The sequence below is a fragment of the Pelophylax lessonae genome (assembly GCF_965119305.1).
Source record: "Pelophylax lessonae genome assembly, chromosome: 6".
Lineage (NCBI taxonomy): Eukaryota > Metazoa > Chordata > Amphibia > Anura > Ranidae > Pelophylax > Pelophylax lessonae.
The window spans coordinates 255066153-255079671 of NC_138773.1; the positions used below are offsets into that span (position 1 = coordinate 255066153).

Genomic DNA, 13519 nt, shown 5'->3' on the forward strand with positions numbered 1-13519 from the left:
GAGACGACCTGTGAAGTCGCGTGCACCGCGACTTCGGCACGACTTGCACGGACTTCAGATAATGGAAGTCAATGCAAGTCCCCCCGATGTCGCCCCAAAGTATTACAGAAACTATTTTCTAAGTCGGAGCGACCTGAGTCGCTCCTATTAGAACAGTTGCACACAATGGACCGCGACTTGTCAGGCTGACCAGTTGCCCGAGAAGTCGTGGTAGTGTGAACCGACACTAAATGTGTTCCCTGGGAGTGCTTACTAACAGAAATACAAGATCTCGGTCTTCCTCCCTGTCACAACAGTGATCTGCCTCGTTTACATAGGCAGACCGCCATTCTGTGTTTCTCCAGAACGATTGCAGGTGGTCAGTGGACATGAGGTCTGCCGGACCCTCTGATTGGCTCCCCCTCTAGCCAATTGTAGCACGATCGCGCCTCCCGCAGCACCTACAAGCCCCCTGGAGCCCATGTACGAAATGACGTACAGGTACCTGATTTTGCACAGTGGAACCAGCTTGCCACAATAAAAGTACATTAGGCGGTTGCCAAGTGGTTAATGAAAGTTTAGTTCGACTTTAAGAATTATAAGATACCAGACTTCTATAAATCTTGCAGTGCATAGCTTATTATTACTGAATACAAAACCTGTACAGTAGTTAGAATCTTAATATTCACGATATTCATTTTCAGCTGTAAGCCTTGGAAGAAAACCACGTATTCAGATGATTTATCAGGACAAATCTTTAACAAGCCAACGCAAAAAAACCTTACAATCTGTATATCTTCCCACAATAAAATTGTCACACACACACACACACACAGATGTCATAGCTGGAAGAAGGCAAAGCTTTTATTACTACTACTGCACCATTTATGAAAGATTTCCACGTAATGCAAAAATAACGGGCATTTCTACAAAACATCTCAAATGTATAGACTTGTAAATGCTTATAGTAAACACAGGAGCAGAATAAGCAAAATCTAGATACATTTTGTTAAAAAGGAGGTTCTTTTCTTACTTAAAAACATAACTGGTAACTCGCCTATATGCGCCCTACTTATTCATGTGAGAAGAGATTTTTGATGGATTCCTCTAAAAGTTCCAGCCATTACATGCGTTGAAAAACTGAAAATTGTGTTACATATTTTGCTATGAGAAAAAGTCTATCCAAAAGAAATTGTCCTGTTTGGACAGAGGTGGTATATCCCCAAGAAAGGTCTACCACTCACACAAAAAAAAAATCAATTCTAAGTGGAAACCATAACAAACTGTATGAATTATAGAAAAAAAAAAAAAAAAAAACACACCACACAAAGGGTAGCCCAACAAAGCTTTACAGTACTTAACCGCTTAGGAATCCTAAAAGCTCCACTTACTTTTACGGATTACATAATCTCATGACCTTACAACTAACCAGCTTACCCACAAAGAATAAAAAGTGAAGCAGCCATACTCGCTGGCTGAAAAGAAAGGAAAAAAAACAAAAAAAAAAAAAGAAGGGGGGGGATCCTCCATCCACACTATGCAGAGCAGATGAACAAATCTCCCAATGCAGCCATTATATTGTGACCACCGGCCCTGCTGGCTGTCAAATGCCAGAACAGCAGCTGCATCTGGGGGAATAAATATGTACTGTAGTTACAACTTTTTGTCACATGTTATTGTTTCTCAAATGTGTCCTTTAAGATAAAAAAAAAAAACACAGGAAGGCCCCTTCTGCACCAGCGGACCGTTTGTTTCATCAATTCAGTCACGTTCACATCAGTTTTAAAACATTTTTTCATCCGTTTTTACACCCGCCAACTAGAGTCCTTAACCACTTAAGCCCCGGAAGATTTTACCCCCTTCCTGACCAGGGCCTATTTTGCGATTCTGCACTGCGTGACTTTAATGGACAATTGCGCGGTCGTGCAACGCTGTACCTAAACAAATTTGACGTCCTTTTTTTTTTCCACAAACAGAGCTTTCTTTTGGTGGTATTTGATCACCTGTGTGACTTTTTGATCATGCGCTATGAACAAAAAAATGCGTCAATTTTGCAAAAATAACAATACTTTTCACATTTTTTTATATGAAATTCCCCCAAAAAAAATGTAAAATTCAAAATTTAACATTTTAGGCCAATTTTTTTTTTACCATATGTTTGGTAAAAAAAAAAAAAAAAAAGAATCGCAAAAAGCGTATTTTGATTGGTTTGCGCAAAAGTTATTGCGTTTACTAACAAAGGGAAAGATTTTTGTCATTTTTGTTGTTTTTTTTTTTAACGTGTAATGGCGGCGATCTGCGATTTTTTTTGCGGGACTGAGACATTGCGGCGGACAGATCGGACCCTTGACTGACATTTTTGACACTTTTGGGGTTACCAGTGACATTACTACAGTAATCAGTGCTATACATATGCACTGTTACTGTAAAAATGACACTGGCAGTGAAGGGGTTAGCTTTTTTTGAGAGGGAGGGGTTAAGTGTGTCCCTAGAGGCGTGTTTCTAACTGTGATTGGCTGTGGCTTGATGTGTAAGAACAGAGATCAACGGTCCTACATAGCAGAACCGTATGATCACCATTCTTACACAGGCGGCTTTGTTTACATTAGCCGCCTGCCTTTCTCCCGGTGTAACGGACGATCGCGAGTCGGGCACACGCGCGGGAGTCCGTGAGCGCGCCTCCGGCGGCGCTTGCTCGCTCCCTAGACCCTCACAGGCTAGAGACGTAGCCCTACATCGCTTTGCCTGTGAGGGGCTGACCGCCGCCGTAAATAGTCGTGCGGCGGTCGGCAAGTGGTTAAAATTGGGTCCCAGAACCATTTTTGCATGCAAAAAGTGGAGCATTTGTCCGTTTACATCTGTTTTCTCTCCAATCAGTTTTTTTAACGGAAAAAAAAATAGGGCTTTGATCTGTTCTAAAAAAAAACGGATGTTGATGGAAGCAGATGTAAAACGGAAGAAAATTGGTGATCATCCATTTACATCCATTTTTCCATAGAGATGCATTGATGTCCATTTGTCATCCATGAACAGATGGATAAAAAAACAGTCCGCATGTGCGAAAGGGGCCTTAAATTAAATTTTCACAAACACAATCTATTCCCCATTTTTATACAAAAAAAAAAATAATGTAGTGTGGATTAAACATATACCCAAATATGTCAAGCTTGAAACTGTGTTACAAATGGGTGAAAAATGATGACACCCTAAAATCACCACCAGGCGGTGCTTTAAAAGACGTACCTCCTATTCATTTAGAGCCGTATTTCCTCAACCTTTGTGCAGTTGAGACATCCTTTAAAATTATAGACAGACAATCTCAAGGCACCCCATACTAAAATGTAAAAAAACTAAACTAATAGTTTTACATATTGCAGCAACATCCACACCAGTAAGACACCCAACGTAGTGGTGATTTTTTTTTCCCCAAAGTAAATACATCTTTGCACACTGGTACTGACTAGTATTCCAGATCTCCTTCAATTTCTCTCCCTTATACAGCTAATGTGACCCCAGTGGTGATAGAGAGTGGCAGGGGAGGGGAAAACAAGGATGCTGATGATGTCATTGGTTGTTAGGACACCAGCGGCTGAAATGGTGTAATGGTGTACACAAAACCCGAAAACCGGTGTAACTAAAATGGCAGGCTTGATCCACCCGTTGGCTTCCATACAATTTTTAGCCAGTTTTTATGGATTTTGCCAAGGCCCCATTGAAGAAACCTGAAGGCACCCATTTTAAAAAAGCCTGGTTAAGAATTTCCCATAAATGAGGAACACAGAATTACTGCTATCACTGACATTCACAGTGATCTAGAACATGTGTGTGGTGCAATTGCAGTTTATGTACACATGCGCTCCTTAAGAACGCATATGTTTTTTTTTTTGCGATTTTTGTTGATTATAACTTTTTTTTCCCATTTTTTTTCTTTTTTAACATTTAACTTTATTGCTAACAAGCCCCCATTTGATAGTTTCTTCTTATGGGACATCATTGGTTTATTAGACTCCTAATATCCCCTCCTGCCCTCCACTGCAGCTAATCAAGCAAAGATCCTGGGGTGTTTTAGGGGGACGTCACTATACTGGAGCTCAGATCACTTTTACATTAAAATCAAGAGCTGGCTAAGCAAAACAGAAACAAGCTACTGCAGCCAGGAGCTTGTTTTAAAAACTTCAGACTCCATAAAAAATCCAAACCATGTATAAGCAAGCTGAATGTACCCAAATTGATCTATCAGATTTTACACGCGATTATTGCAAGCGGCTGTTCTGGCCACTAGCAATAATCGCTGTGTTCTACTAGGAATGGTTTCTCCCAAACCTCGCTGGAAAAAAAAAATGGCTGAGCAGGAGGGATTCCCTTGTCAACACCCGTGGCTGCAGGACAAATATAACCAGCCAAAACACTTTTTAGGAGCAGTAGTAAAGTCTCATTGGTTTCCATGGCTGTATTGCATACCTTTAAATAAAGAATTTACAAAAGCAGTAGTCAAAAAAAAAAAAAAAAAAAAACACATTCAGGAAGGGATTACTATGCTATCACTTTACTGTGATAGCTACCTGATAAACACATTCATAGAATGGATCAGGAAAACACAGTATTTAATAGGTTCAGTTGATTTTTAACAGCCAAGGTAAAAATCAAAGCTGTAGTCAATACTTTTTTTGGGGCTCTCCAATCTCCCTTCATCTAAAGTGTGCAAAATTATGGATATGATGTGAAGAAAAAGTGCGCTGGTCTGTGATATGCTGCTACCAGATGAAATTGATAAGTGATAAAATAATGGGTGGTGCGCTATATCAATATAATGAGTGTATTCCAAACAATAACAATCAATATAAAAAACAACCTCAAATTTAAACAAATGTGTAGGTGCAAAATGGTGAAAAGGTCCCAAAACACAACTGTGTCAATAATAGGACCACCAACAGTAGTGGGTTGGTGACAGGTGATAATATATTCCAAACAATACCAATCAATCAATACATAAAATAAAATATATAGGTGCAAAATTATATGATGCAAGAAGTCCCAAGACACAACTGTGTCAATAATAGGACCACCGACGGTGATGTGTTGGTGACAAGTGATGGTTAATTCAATTGGTGAGTTGAAATTCCCTCCACCTGCTGGAATTCCTCCTTACCGGACGGAATGAAATAAGTGCTTTTCTATGGTGAAAATAAACGATCCTGGTGCCCAAACTGAACAAAGTGCTCCCCACCGTGCATTCACAAGAGCCCGTCAGGCCTCTTACCGGATAAATGAGGTTATCATGCACTGCTCACTACTCTCAGATCCAACCGATATTGGCAGCCGCAATGGATATAGAGGTCATATACCACTCCACTGTTCACAGTCGGGTAGATTTCAGACGGTGCTCATGGCCACTTGTTATAGGTGATTAAGAGGATCGTTTGGCTCCTGCCTGCAGCCGCTCCTCTCTCCTCACTCTCCTCATCAAACTCTAGTGGGGAGAAATGAAATCTACCCGTCTGAAATCTACCCGACTGTGAACAGTGGAGTGGTATATGACCTCTATATCCATTGCGGCTGCCAATATCGGTTGGATCTGAGAGTAGTGAGCAGTGCATGATAACCTCATTTATCCGGTAAGAGGCCTGACGGGCTCTTGTGAATGCACGGTGGGGAGCACTTTGTTCAGTTTGGGCACCAGGATCGTTTATTTTCACCATAGAAAAGCACTTATTTCATTCCGTCCGGTAAGGAGGAATTCCAGCAGGTGGAGGGAATTTCAACTCACCAATTGAATTAACCATCACTTGTCACCAACACATCACCGTCGGTGGTCCTATTATTGACACAGTTGTGTCTTGGGACTTCTTGCATCATATAATTTTGCACCTATATATTTTATTTTATGTATTGATTGATTGGTATTGTTTGGAATATATTATCACCTGTCACCAACCCACTACTGTTGGTGGTCCTATTATTGACACAGTTGTGTTTTGGGACCTTTTCACCATTTTGCACCTACACATTTGTTTAAATTTGAGGTTGTTTTTTATATTGATTGTTATTGTTTGGAATACACTCATTATATTGATATAGCGCACCACCCATTATTTTAAAATTATGGATATACCATCTATAAAATGCATTGTTTTGTTCTGTTGAAGCTGGACTAATGAGCCCCTGAAATGTATTGGGTACTCAGGCGACTCTTACTTTGCCAAATAAAAATCAATTGGATTTATTAGAAATCGTTAGCGCTCTCAAGTTGTAACTAGGGTTGAGCGGACACCTAGATGTCAGTGTTCGACGGGTTCGGCCGAACTTTAAAAAAAAGTCCGGGTCCGTGTCCCGGACTTTTACCGAACTTTTCCCGGACACCGAACCCCATTGAAGTCAATGGGTACCCGAACTTTAAGGCACTAAAATGGCTCTAAAACACCAATGGAAAGGGCTAGAGTGCTGCAAATGGCAGCAAAACGTAGTTAAGAGCATGGCAAGTGCTCTGCAAACAAATGTGGATAGGGAAATAACTTAAAACAACAAAAAAAAAAACAGAAAAATAAAACAATGTTCTTCATCTCTGAAGGACGAGGCCCATAAGGAGTAGGAGGGAGGTTGAGGTGGTGGTGGATGTGGCGGTGTCATAGGCGTGCGCACAGGGTGTGCCTGGTGTACCTGGGCACACCCTAATCACCTAGGGCACATAGCATTATCGCTCTGTTTGCCAGTGAGGAGATGGGAAAGATCTCCCTCGCACCTGCTCTGCTCTATTTCTCTTTGCCAGCAGGGAGAGTAATGTATCGGGGCCATGTACATGTAGGCAAACACATGCATGTGTATTTCAATTTTGGGGTGCACACCCTAATGCAATAGGCTGCGCACACCTATGGGCGGTGTAGGTGGAAGCGGCGGTGGAGGAGGACCAGGGCCGGATTAAGAGCATCATGGTCTTGGTGCTGAGGATTTTGAAGGGCCTTAAGGGCCGTGCCTTGGCATGCACCCAGAGGAGGAAGGGTGCAGCCATGCATGCCTAATTCAACATGGGATGCTGTCTCTGAAGCCCATAAACACATCCATGCATCGGCAACTGTCCCTCCTTGTCCGGCCTTCGCGCTGTGTGGGGAGGTTCTGAGGGTGCTGCCTGGGGAAGCGAGCATAGAAGCCAGACTTCTGTGTTTACAAGTGACAGAAGAGCGGTCACAGTGAATATGGCCAACCCGGGGCCTATATAAAAGGTAGGGGCCTGCATGGAGCTGCAGCTCCAATAGCCCCTACGTTAATCTGGCCCTGAGGAGGAGGACGAGGTAGCCAACACTGCTTCTTTTCACAAATTTTAAATGAGGGTACACCCCAAAAGAGTGAGAAAGAGCAAAAATGGAACAATGGCTGGGTAAGGTCGGTATCCATTGCTATTCTGCACAAGGTACGGAAAAGTCCCGTGGGATCCATGCCTGGTTCATTTTAATGAACGTGAGCTTGTCCAAATTGTCTCTGGACAGGCGGCTGCGCTTGTCTGTTATAACACCCCCAGCCGTGCTAAATACCCGTTCAGATAATACACTGGCTGCAGGGCACGCCAGCACCTCCAAGGCGTAAAGGGCAAGCTCAGGCCATGTGCCCAATTTGGAGACCCAGAAGTTGAAGGGGGCAGACCCCTCATTCACTACATGTAGGCGTGTGCACACATACTGCTCCACCATGTTGGTAAAATGCTGCCTCCTGCTAAGACGTTCCATCTGAGCTGCTGGTGCTGCTGTTTGTTGTGGCGTGCTGACAAAGCTTTTCCACATTTCGGCCATGCTAACCCTGCCTTCTGAGGTGCTGGCGGTGCCCTGGTTGAGTTGGCGACCTCCTCCTCCTCCTCCTCTGCCTTGTGCTTCCGCTGTGGCCCCGCTGTCAGATGGGAATGCCAGCAGCATCGCGTCTACCAGCGTGCGCTTGTACTCGCGCATCTTGCGATCGCGCTCCAGTGAGTGAATTAAGGGCGGTACGTTGTCCTTGTAACGGGGATCCAGCAGCGTGGCCACCCAGTAATCAGCACAAGTTAGAATGTGGGCAACTCGGCGGTCGTTGTGGAGACACTGCAGCATGTAATCGCTCATGTGTGCCAGGCTGCCCAGAGGCGACGAAAGGCTGTCCTCTGTGGGAGGTGTATCGTCCGTGTCCTCTGTATCCCCCCAGCCACGCACCAGTGATGGCCATGAGCTGGCCTGGGTGCCACCCTGCTGTGAACATGGTTCCATCTCCTCCTCCAGCTCCTCCTCCTCCTCATCCTCCAGAACTGTGCCCCTGCTGGACAATTGTGTCCCTGGCGTTTGTGTGTGCAGGAACCCACCCTCGGAGCCCCTTGCGAATGACTGCCCTGAAAGCCTTTGAAATGTTACCTCTTCATCCTCCTCCTCCTCCTCCTCATCCTGTGCCACATCCTCTTCCATCATCGCCCGAATTGTTTTTTCAAGGAGGCATAGAAGTGGGATAGTTAAGCTGAGAACGGCGTCATTGCCACTGGCCATGTTGGTGGAGTACTCAAAACAGCGCAACAAGGCACACAGGTCTCGCATGGAGGCCCAGTTATTGGTGGTGAAGTGGTGCTGTTCCGCAGAGCGACTCACGCGTGCGTGCTGCAGCTGAAACTCCACTATGGCCTGCTGCTGCTCGCACAGTCTTTCCAGCATGTGCAAGGTGGAGTTCCACCTTGTGGGCACGTCACATATGAGGCGGTGAGCGGGAAGGCCGAAGTTACGCTGCAGCGCTGCCAGGCGAGCAGCAGCAGGGTGAGAACGCCGAAAGTGCGCACAAACGGCCCGCACTTTCTGCAGCAGCTCTGACATATCGGGGTAGTTTTTAAGGAACCTCTGCACCACCAAATTCAGCACATGCGCCAGGCAAGGGATGTGCGTCAAACCGGCTAGGCCCAGAGCTGCTATGAGATTTCTCCCGTTATCGCACACCACCAGGCCGGGCTTGAGGCTCGCTGGCAGCAACCACTCATTTGTTTGCTGTTCCATGCTCCTCCACAACTCCTGCGCGGTGTGTGGTTTGTCCCCCAAACAGGCAAGTTGTAAAACTGCCTGCTGTCGTTTACCCCTGGCCGTGCTGAAGTTGGTGGTGAAGGTGTTACGCTGTCCGGATGAGGAGGCGGTAGAGGATGAGGAAGCGGAGTAGGAGGAGTTAGGAACAGGAGGCAAACTGAAGCGGCCTGCAATCCTCGGTGGTGGAAGGACATGCGCCAAATTGCTATCCGCCTCAGGCCCATCCGCCACTGCATTTACCCAGTGTGCCGTTAGGGAGATATAACGCCCCTGACCGTGCTTACTGGTCCACGTATCGGTAGTTAGGTGGACCTTGGCACAGATGGCGTTGCGCAGTGCACACCTGATTTTTTCCCCCACTTGGTTGTGTAGGGAAGGGATGGCTTGCCTGGAAAAGTAGTGGCGGCTGGGCACGACGTACTGTGGGACAGCCACCGACATAAGGTTTTTAAAACTGTGCGTCTCCACCAGACGGAATGACAGCATTTCAAAGGCCAATAATTTTGAAATGCTGGCATTCAGGGCCAGGGATCGCGGGTGGGTAGGGGGGTACTTCCTCTTCCTCTCAAGTGTTTGGGAGATGGAAAGCTGAACGCTTCCACGGGACATTGTGGAGATGGTTGTTGGTGACCCAGGTGGTGGTGTTGCTGACAGATCGTCTGTTTGCGGGGTGGCAGGTGCCGGTATCACTACAGATGTGGCTGGAGCGGCCGAGACTGCAGCAGAAGAGGAAGCAGGATGAGCCAGAGACGTTTCTTGGTTTTGAAGGTGTGTACTCCACTGCAGCTCGTGCTTTGCACTTAGATGCCTGATCATGCAGGTTGTGCTCAGGTTGAGAAGGTTTATGCCTCGCTTCAAGATCTGATTGCACAGGGTGCAAACCACTCGTGTCCTGTCATCAGCACATTTTCTAAAGAACTTCCACGCTAGAGAACTCTTTTGAGCTGACTTTGGTGCGCTCGTTCCCTTGCTGCGTTGGGCAGTAGCGGGCGTAGTGTCTAGGGCACGGCCGCTCCGCTTCTGCACCCTGCTCCCTCTTCTGCTGTGCTGGTGGCTCTGTGCGACCACGCCTCTTCCTCCAAACTACTCAGGTCACCTGCATGACGTTCATTCCATGTGGGGTCGAGGACCTCATCGTCCTCCACATCATCTTCCACCCAGTCTTCACCCCTGCCCTCCTTGTCGGTCTCCACAATGCTGAACGCCGCAGCAGTTGGCACCTGCGTTTCGTCATCATCGGAGACGTGCTGCGATGATCCTTGCATGTACTCATCTTGAGAAATAAGTGGTTGGGCATCGCTGCACTCAATCTCTTCCACTTCTGGGGCAGGGCTAGGTGGATGGCCCTGGGAAACCCTGCTGACAGAGTCATCAAAAAGAAGAAGAGACTGCTGTATGGCTTGGGGCTCAGACTGCTTGCCTGATTTGCAAGGGGGTGAGGTGAAAGACGGTTGGACATCGGCTGCAGGTGCCAACTGTGACCTTTCTGCAGTAGACTGGGTGGGAGACAATGTGAAGGAACTGGAGGCACTGTCAGCAGCAAACCAATCTACTATCGCCTCCACTTGTTCTGGCCTCATCACTTCTAGGGGCGTATGATGCCCTACCAAATACTGATGCAGGTTCTGTCGCCTACTCACACTTGAGGAAGGTGTTTCACTTGTGCGTGTAGCTGGCACAGATCGACCACGTCCTCTCCTTGCAACAGGAGCTCTAGCAGCAGCACCACCACGACCCAGGCCACGGCCCCTATTTGACGCTCTCCTCATATTTCTGAAATTTAAGATCTTGCCCTAGAAAGGTCTTTATTGAATAGCGGAACAAAAGAACAACAGTATCGCACGGGTGTATCTCACAGTCAAATATGCAAACTATGCTGCAATTTAATGTTTTTTACACCAAAAGGGTGTGTATTGAATAGCGGAATAGGATAAAAAACTGTGTATCTCACACGTACAAACACAGACTAGGCCAGATTAAATTTTTTCCTACCCTAAAGGGAGGATGAGGAAGAGGAGTATGGAACAGGCAGCACCCTCAAATCTTCAGAAGTATGAGATGAACCCCAAAAACTTGGAAAGGTGGATCTCACACGTACCGACACAGACTATTCCGCAATTTAATTGAGCCCCAAAGGTTTTTATAGAATAGCGGAATAGGAAATATGATCAAAAAAAAGTGTATGTTTTTCACACGTACAGAAGCACACTAGGCCCCAATTACTATTGTTTGTACACCTAAAAGGATGGATGAGGAAGAGGAGGAGGAGGAGTATAGAACAGGCAGCACCCTCAAAGCTTCAGAAGTATGAGATTGTGTTCACTGTACCCCACAAAGATTGTGTTCACTGTACCCCACAAAGATTGTGTTCACTGCACCCCACAAAGATTGTGTTCACTGCACCCCACAAAGATTGTGTTCACTGTACCCCACAAAGGTTTTGTTCACTGCACCCCACAAAGATTTTGTTCACTGCACCCCACAAGGATTGTCTTCACTGCACCCCACAAAGATTGTGTTCACTGCACTCCAAAAGGATTGTCTTCACTGCACCCCACAAAGATTGTGTTCACTGCACCCCACAAAGGTTTTGTTCACTGTACCCCACAAAGGTTGTGTTCACTGCACCCCACAAAGGTTTTGTTCACTGCACCCCACAAAGGTTTTGTTCACTGCACCCCACAAAGGTTTTGTTCACTGCACCCCACAAAGATTGTGTTCACTGCACTCCAAAAGGATTGTCTTCACTGCACCCCACAAAGATTGTGTTCACTGTACCCCACAAAGATTTTGTTCACTGCAACCCACAAAGATTGTGTTCACTGTACCCCACAAAGATTTTGTTCACTGTACCCCACAAAGATTTTGTTCACTGCACTCCAAAAGGATTGTCTTCACTGCACCCCACAAAGATTGTGTTCACTGTACCCCACAAAGGTTTTGTTCACTGCACCCCACAAAGATTGTGTTCACTGTACCCCACAAAGATTGTGTTCACTGTACCCCACAAAGGTTTTGTTCACTGCACCCCACAAAGATTGTGTTCACTGTACCCCACAAAGGTTTTGTTCACTGTACCCCACAAAGGTTTTGTTCACTGCACCCCACAAAGATTGTGTTCACTGTACCCCACAAAGGTTTTGTTCACTGCACCCCACAAAGATTGTGTTCACTGTACCCCCCAAAGATTTTGTTCACTGCACCCCACAAAGATTGTCTTCACTGCACCCCACAAAGATTGTGTTCACTGTACCCCACAAAGATTTTGTTCACTGCACCCCACAAAGATTGTGTTCACTGTACCCCACAAAGATTTTGTTCACTGCACTCCAAAAGGATTGTCTTCACTGCACCCCACAAAGATTGTCTTCACTGTACCCCATAAAGGTTTTGTTCACTGCACCCCACAAAGATTGTGTTCACTGTACCCCACAAAGGTTTTGTTCACTGCACCCCACAAAGATTGTGTTCACTGTACCCCCCCCCCAAAGATTTTGTTCACTGCACCCCACAAGGATTGTCTTCTCTGCACCCCACAAAGATTGTGTTCACTGTACCCCCAAAGATTTTGTTCACTGCACCCCACAAGGATTGTCTTCACTGCACCCCACAAGGATTGTCTTCACTGCACCCCACAAAGATTGTGTTCACTGTACCCCCACAAAGGTTTTGTTCACTGCACCCCACAAAGATTTTGTTCACTGCACCCCAAAAAGATTGTGTTCACTGCACCCCAAAAAGATTGTGTTCACTGCAGCCCACACACAGAAAAATGGATGTGGATCACTGACACCTGCCTATCTCCTATCCCACACCACACAGCAATATCGATTGTAGTTTGTAGAACACAGTTTCCCTAAAATTCAGCAGACTCTGTCCCTAACAGGATTGAGAAGAGATCGTAGATCAGGAGAACTAAGTGCAGACCCCACCCCACACAGCAATATCGATTGTAGTTTATAGAACACTCTGACCCTAAAATTCAGCAGCAGCCTCTCCCTAACAGGATTGAGAAGAGATCGTAGATCAGGATTGAGTGCAGACCCCACCCCCCACACAGCAATATCGATTGTAGTTTGCAGAAGACACTGACCCTATAATTCAGCAGACTCTATCCCTAAAATGCCTACAACTCGCCCTGCCTAAACACTCCGACCTGTCCCTCAATTCTATCCGGACACAAATGGTTTTTTCCTGCCTATCTTTCCCTAATCAGCAGCCAGCACGTTGATGTGTGCTCTGTCCCTGATCTAAGCAGCATAATGACGCCGCTGCGGCTGCCTCGAACTTATAAAGACTTGGTCACATGCTTCAGACGGCCAATCACAGCTACTGAGACATTTGCAGGCATGGCTGGGATGGCTTAAGGCACACCAGTTAAACGATTGTTGATTGGCTGTTGAAAGCCCGCCATGAAAAGAGCGCCAAAGCATGCAAAACCCGGAAATAAAACGACCGAACACGGATTTTTACCCGAATATACAGTAAAGTGTCCGTGTTCGGGTAACAAAAATCCAATTATTCGG

At 46.0% G+C, this 13519-nt stretch overlaps 1 protein-coding gene across 1 annotated transcript in view; it reads right to left on the minus strand.

Moving 5' to 3' along the window:
- UBR3 (ubiquitin protein ligase E3 component n-recognin 3) overlaps positions 1-13519 on the minus strand; it is a 390465-nt gene that overhangs the window by 330813 nt on the left and 46133 nt on the right. The window lies entirely within an intron of this gene.